The sequence below is a fragment of the Rhincodon typus genome, chromosome 1 (assembly GCF_021869965.1).
Source record: "Rhincodon typus isolate 14 chromosome 1, sRhiTyp1.1, whole genome shotgun sequence".
Classification (NCBI taxonomy): Eukaryota; Metazoa; Chordata; class Chondrichthyes; order Orectolobiformes; family Rhincodontidae; genus Rhincodon; species Rhincodon typus.
Genome location: NC_063332.1, coordinates 55,197,113 through 55,203,123, shown reverse-complemented (window position 1 = coordinate 55,203,123; position 6,011 = coordinate 55,197,113). Strand labels below are relative to the sequence as shown.

Sequence of the window (6,011 nt, the reverse complement as noted above, 5' to 3'; positions counted from 1 at the left end):
CAGCTGATTTTTATTTTTTTAGCAATAACACATTGTTTCATTAACGCAGACTTTTTGCATGCTTTGTGAGGGAGATTTAAAGCATGATAAGTTGCCTGCTGTTAGCAGTTCTCATATATTTGCTGGAATGATTTTCTTTGATAGCAGTTAATATTATCCAAGTAATCTCAAATCTGCTGTCATAGCTTTAAGACAGTTATTGAATGTCATTGAAGCCATGTTATATTAAGTTAAGAATACCGAGTCTTCTGCAAGTTTATAAGAAGTGTCTGGTTCTGTTTTTGATTTCTTTTCCCGCATGTTGCTTTAAGTGGTGGTAAAGTTAAGGCACCACCACAGCTATTTGTCTTCTCCAATGCCTTCTTCCTGGTAACCCAATACTATTTCATGTCTGCATTGTCAGTAACATATGTGGCATGTTGTGGTCCTTTGTGGTATTCACTAATTTTACAAATTCTCATCATATTCCTCTGGAATTTTAAGCTTCTAAACACTATGATTAGCAAAATGTATCCCAAAACAAATACAGTACATTTGATTTTATTTGGAGAATAAATCCTTTCAAAATTGTCAAGCTTTCTTTCTGTGAGGCCTGATATTAAACAATGAAGATTTTGTTTACAGTCTCAAATGCTTTAAAAACATGAACAAAAATGCAGCATTTAGTTAGTTAAATAGAACATTTCTTTTCATTTCAACATTACGTCTGACATTATCAAAGTCAGTGCTTTGGCAACTTGCCGCTGCTTTGTAAGAGTGACATTTACCATGAGACCAGATTAGATTAATTGTGGTCTCTTTGGCCCCATCTGCCCATATTTATTGTTTCATAGCATCCAAAATGCACGAGTCTTGTTTCTGTGTTCTGGAATCTCTAAGTACACAATCATAAATAAAGGAGTAGATAAAATGTCCGATGATCTATTAATGAAACTGAATTTGCAAACTGTTTTCAGTTTACATAGAATATAGAGTAACAAAATTCTGAAAAAAACATTGTTAAAATTGAAATAGGATCTGAACGGAATAGATCACTTTCACTCATAAATGAATTGGACCTTGCCTTATCAGAAATAAATATAAAAAATAGAAAACGTAACATATATCTTTAAACTAAGAATTACTTCTAGGCAATAAACAATTAGTCTGATTTAAGCAACTTGCAAGGTTATTAAGTATCTTTTCCTGTCCCTGTTGTACAAACAACAGGAATATATTAAGACTAGAATATGTGAAAAGGCCATTCAGTCTATCCAGCCCATTTCAGTTTGCCAAAATTCTGTGAATATGCCACTGACAGGCTATTTTATTTGTTTTTTGTAACAGCAATAAGTCTGTCTCCTTCCACTCCCTAATCAGAAATGTGTCTATTTCTCTTGTCAGTGATTCAGCAGACCCAACATTCGTCACACTTGATGGCAATTTGCTCCATTAATTTATGACTCTTGAGTCTGAATAAGCTACCTCTTCAATCATATTTAGTTTGTGGTTTCCTAAGCTTGTAATCATACACTTATAATCAGTGGCCCCTGGGGTATATAAAAGATAGTGCAATTAAAATTAATATCAGTTTTCAGTTGATGGGCATCTCTTTCATTGTAAATTAAACAATAATGTTAGAATGGAAAATAGATGCATTTGTGATTAAAGTTGTTGAATTCAACTTGAATTTGCTGTACTTCAAGGATTGATTTTACAAGAGTCTGTAAAGTTACAATGCGGTGTTTGGAAAATGTTCCTTTTTTTATTCTTTGGTCTGTGTGCATAGATGGTTGGGCCAGCATTCATTGCTCATCCATAGAAAGTGGCTGTGAGCTGCATTCTCAAATTGTTGTAATCCATGTGGTGAAGGTTCACCCCCAATGCTGTTAGGGAGGGAGTTCCAGGATTTTGACCGGTGACACTAAAGGAACAGTGACAAATTTACAAGTCAGGACAGTGAGTGGCTTGAAAGGGAACTTATAGGCAGTGGATCAGGCAGCAGCGGATATCTGCCGCCCTCGTCCTTCTAGATGGAGGTGATTTTCGGTTTGGAAGGTTCTGTTCAAGGAGCCTTGTTGAATTTCTGCAGTGCCACTTGTAGTTGGTACAAATAGCTACTACCAAGCATCAGTGATGGTGGGAGTCAATGTTGTGTGCCAATCAAATGGATGGTGTCAAGCTTCTTGAGTGTTTTTGGAGCAGCACTCATCCAGACAAGTGAGGAGTATTCCATCACACTACTGACTTGCACCTTATAGATGGTGTACAGGCTTTGGGGAATCAGGAGATGAGTTATTTACTACAGAATGTCTAGCCTCTGATTTGCTCTTATACCATAGTATTTATATGCTGGCCCTGTTCAGTTTCTAGCTAAAGGTAATGCCCAGGTTGTTGATAGTGGAGATTCAGTGATGGTAACGTCATTGAATGTCAAGGGCTGATTGTTAGATCATCTCTTGTTATAGATTCTTATCATTGCCAGGCAGTTGTGTGATGCAAATGTTACTTTCTGCTTGTCAACCCAAGCCCAGAAGTTGTCCAGATCTTGCTGCATTTGGACATGTACTGCTTCAGTATCTGAGGAGTCACAATGGGTGCTGAATATTTAGCAATCATCAGCAAACATTCCCATTTCTGACCTTATGATAGAGGGGAGATCATTGATGAAGCAGAGGAAGATGGTTAGATCAAGGACAATATCCTGTACAACTCCTATACAAATGTCTTAGAGCATGTTCTGAAGAAGGGCCACTGGACCCAAAACATTGACTCTGCTTCCTCTCCACAGATGCTGTCAGACCTGCTGAACTTCTCCAGCAATTTCTGTTTTTGGTTCAGATTTCCAGCATCTGCCGCTTATTGTCAATTTTTGTTGTTTTTTTTTCTCTCTAAAGCTTCCTATGTTTGCATTTTAACTTCAATTGTTTTATATCAAACTGCTGATGTCCTGGGAAACTTTAGACATGAGTTTAGAACATTGACTGGATTTTATTTCAATTGGTAGACCATAACAATTAGAAAACTGAGTTAACATTTTTGCTACAATCCTAATTGTAATTTTCTTTAAAGGAACAGCTTCTGGAACTCAGGATTCACTATCCATAATTGTAAGGATACATTAGAGCCCTGCTTTCATTTTTGTTAATGGTCCAACACAATCTACTAACATTTGATGACTTCTTTTAAAATCTCACATGTTGTGGTTTTTATACATGACATATATGCACTGACTTCTTATGAAGTAAAATATCTGGTTATTGAAACAGCATTATTCAAAAACCTAGGAACAGGAGTATGCCATTTAGCCCATTGAAGTTGTTCCACTTTTTAATAAGATCATGTCTGATCGAACACTTTAATGCATTTTACCACAAATGTCGAGATAACTCCTTACATCATTTATATTCAAAACTTTATTTAATGTTTTTAAATTATGCCCCCCTCCCACCTAGTTCCAGACTGCCCAACCTGGGGAAACACCTTACCTGCATTTATTTTGTCTATCCCTTTAAGTAAATCTCAATGAGATCACCTCTCATTCTTCGAAACTGTAGAGAATATAGACCTTGTTTGCCCACCCGCTCTTCATAGGACTATTCCACCATACCGGGAATATGTCTGGTGAGCCTTCATTACACTCCTTCTATGGTAGTCGTTCCTAAGATAAAGGAGATCAAAACTGCATGCACTACTTCAGGTGTGGTATAACCAAACCCATATACAATTGAAGCAACGCTTCTCAAATCCTCTTGCGATAAAGGCTAACATTCCATTAGTCTTCCTAATAGCTCATTGCACCTGCATAATAGCCTTCAGTGACTTATTGGCAAGGACACCCAAATCCCTTTGCACACCTACACTTTCTAAGTTCTTGCCATTGAAGAAATACTCTGTATATCTAGTCTTCTTACCAGAGCCACTAACCTCACAATTTTCATATTACATTCCATCTACCATGTTCTTGCCCAATCACTAAGCCTGTCCAAATTCTTTAGAAATGTTGACAAACAGTCCCTACTTCATCCCCAGGTCTGAGAGAATGTCTCTACTTCCTCATCAGAACTCCATTTCTAATATAATAGCACTCCAGATCTCTTCCAGCCTCAGCTTCAGTGTAAGCTGACTGTGCTATATCGCCTTGAATTCTGGACCTGCTTCCTAGCATCAATATATGAACACATATCAAAAAACTTTTTTTTAATTGTCCTCATTCTTCAAAAGAAGAATACTGCTTGCAGTATTTGTGTGACCTCATTGCCCTGGCCTCAATCCACATGATGGAAAAACACCTTGGTCCATCATGTTAACCTTACTTGGATTTCCACGAGTATATGTGAGCTGAAACTTTTAATTCAACCAAATCATTCCCAGGAGTAAATCAGCTCTGTCCATGGGTAATTGCTTAACAACCCCTTCTACCATTGGTCCAGAAACAGGTCACACTCCAACTGGACTTTGTACAGTGGGATATACTCTCCATCTATTCCTTTAATAGAGTGATAGAGCTATAGACCACAGAAACAGGTCCTTCAGTCCAACTTGTCCATGTCAACCAGATATCCTAAACTGATCTAGTCCCATTTTCCAGCATTTGGCCCATATCCCTCTAAACCCTTGGTATTCATGTGCACGTCCAGATACCTTTTAACTGTTGTAATTGAACTTGCCTCCACCACATCCTTGTGGCAGCTCATTCCATGTACGCACCACTCTCTATGTGAAAAAGTTGCTTCTCAGGTCCCTTTTAAGCCTTTCTGCTCTCACCTTAAACCTATGCCCACTAGTTTTGGGCTCCCTACCCTGGGAAAAAGACTTTGTCTATTTGCCATATCCATGCCCCTCATGGTTTTATAAACTTCTATGAGGACAGCCCTCAGCATCCAACATTCCAGGGAAAATAGCCCCAGCCTATTCAGCCTCTCCCTTTCACTCAAACCCCCCGACCCTTGCAACATCCTTGTAAATCTTTTCTGAACTATTTCAAGTTTAACAACACTTTTATATTTTGGTTCTCATTGATCTCTCTGGAAGAAAAACTAAATCCTTCTCGAATAAAAGAATTTAAGTAGCACCTAAATCCCTGAATTTAGTTTATAATTTTGGCTGCATCATTTAAAGAAGAAGGAGTTATCATCCCTTTAGACAAAAACCCTTTATGTATTTATCCTGTCTGTTTCTCTTGCACTCAAAACAGTGTTTACCTCTGGTCTCTTGGTTGCAGTTTCAACTACAGTTTGATCTGTGGCATTTCCATTTTGAGCTCCCCATTTGGACTCCATTCATATGAACACCAATAAGTTCCATTGGCTTCATTCAGAACTTCCAGTATTCTGAACGAATATGTCTCACTTCTTTACAATAAAAACACTTAAGTCTTTGATTTTTATCTCCAGCCTCAGTATCTTCCTTTCTGATCTAAGGAGAAAATTTTATGGCTTTCCCAGCTATCCCCTCTTAAGAAGTAGTATTCAATAAATTAATGGCATAAGGGAAGATATGTGCAGTGGCCTCGATGGCATGCATCCTAGCATCTTAAAAGAAGTAACTACAGAGATAGTGTCGTTTTCAAAATTACACTAATTTGTAGTTTTTCAAAAAAGTGCTGATTCTGTAGAAATTACCAGAGGATTGGAAAGCTGCACATGTGACATCCCTAATTCAAAAAAGGAGGAAGGCAATAAGTGGGAAACTATAGTCCAATTAGCTGAACATCTAATGTTGGTAAAGTATTGGAATCAATTATTAAGGAAGTAATAGCAGTATATTTAGAAAATCATAATTTAGTCAAGCAGAGTCAGCATGTTTCATGAAAGGGAAATCATGTCTGACTAATTTATTAGGGTTTTTCAAGGAAGTCTTAACCAGTGTGGATAGAGAAGAACCAGTAGATGTGTTATATCTGGACTCCTAGGAGGCATTCGACAATATACCTCACTAAAGCTTATTTCATAAAATGACAGCCCTTGGTGTTGGAGGCATGGATAGAGAATTGGCTAATGGGCCGGAAACAGCAAAAGGGGATAAGGGAT

General features: G+C 37.7%; 1 protein-coding gene across 2 annotated transcripts in view; it reads left to right on the top strand.

Moving 5' to 3' along the window:
* Positions 1-6,011, top strand: part of fgf10a (fibroblast growth factor 10a) — a 105,856-nt gene that overhangs the window by 3,131 nt on the left and 96,714 nt on the right. The window lies entirely within an intron of this gene.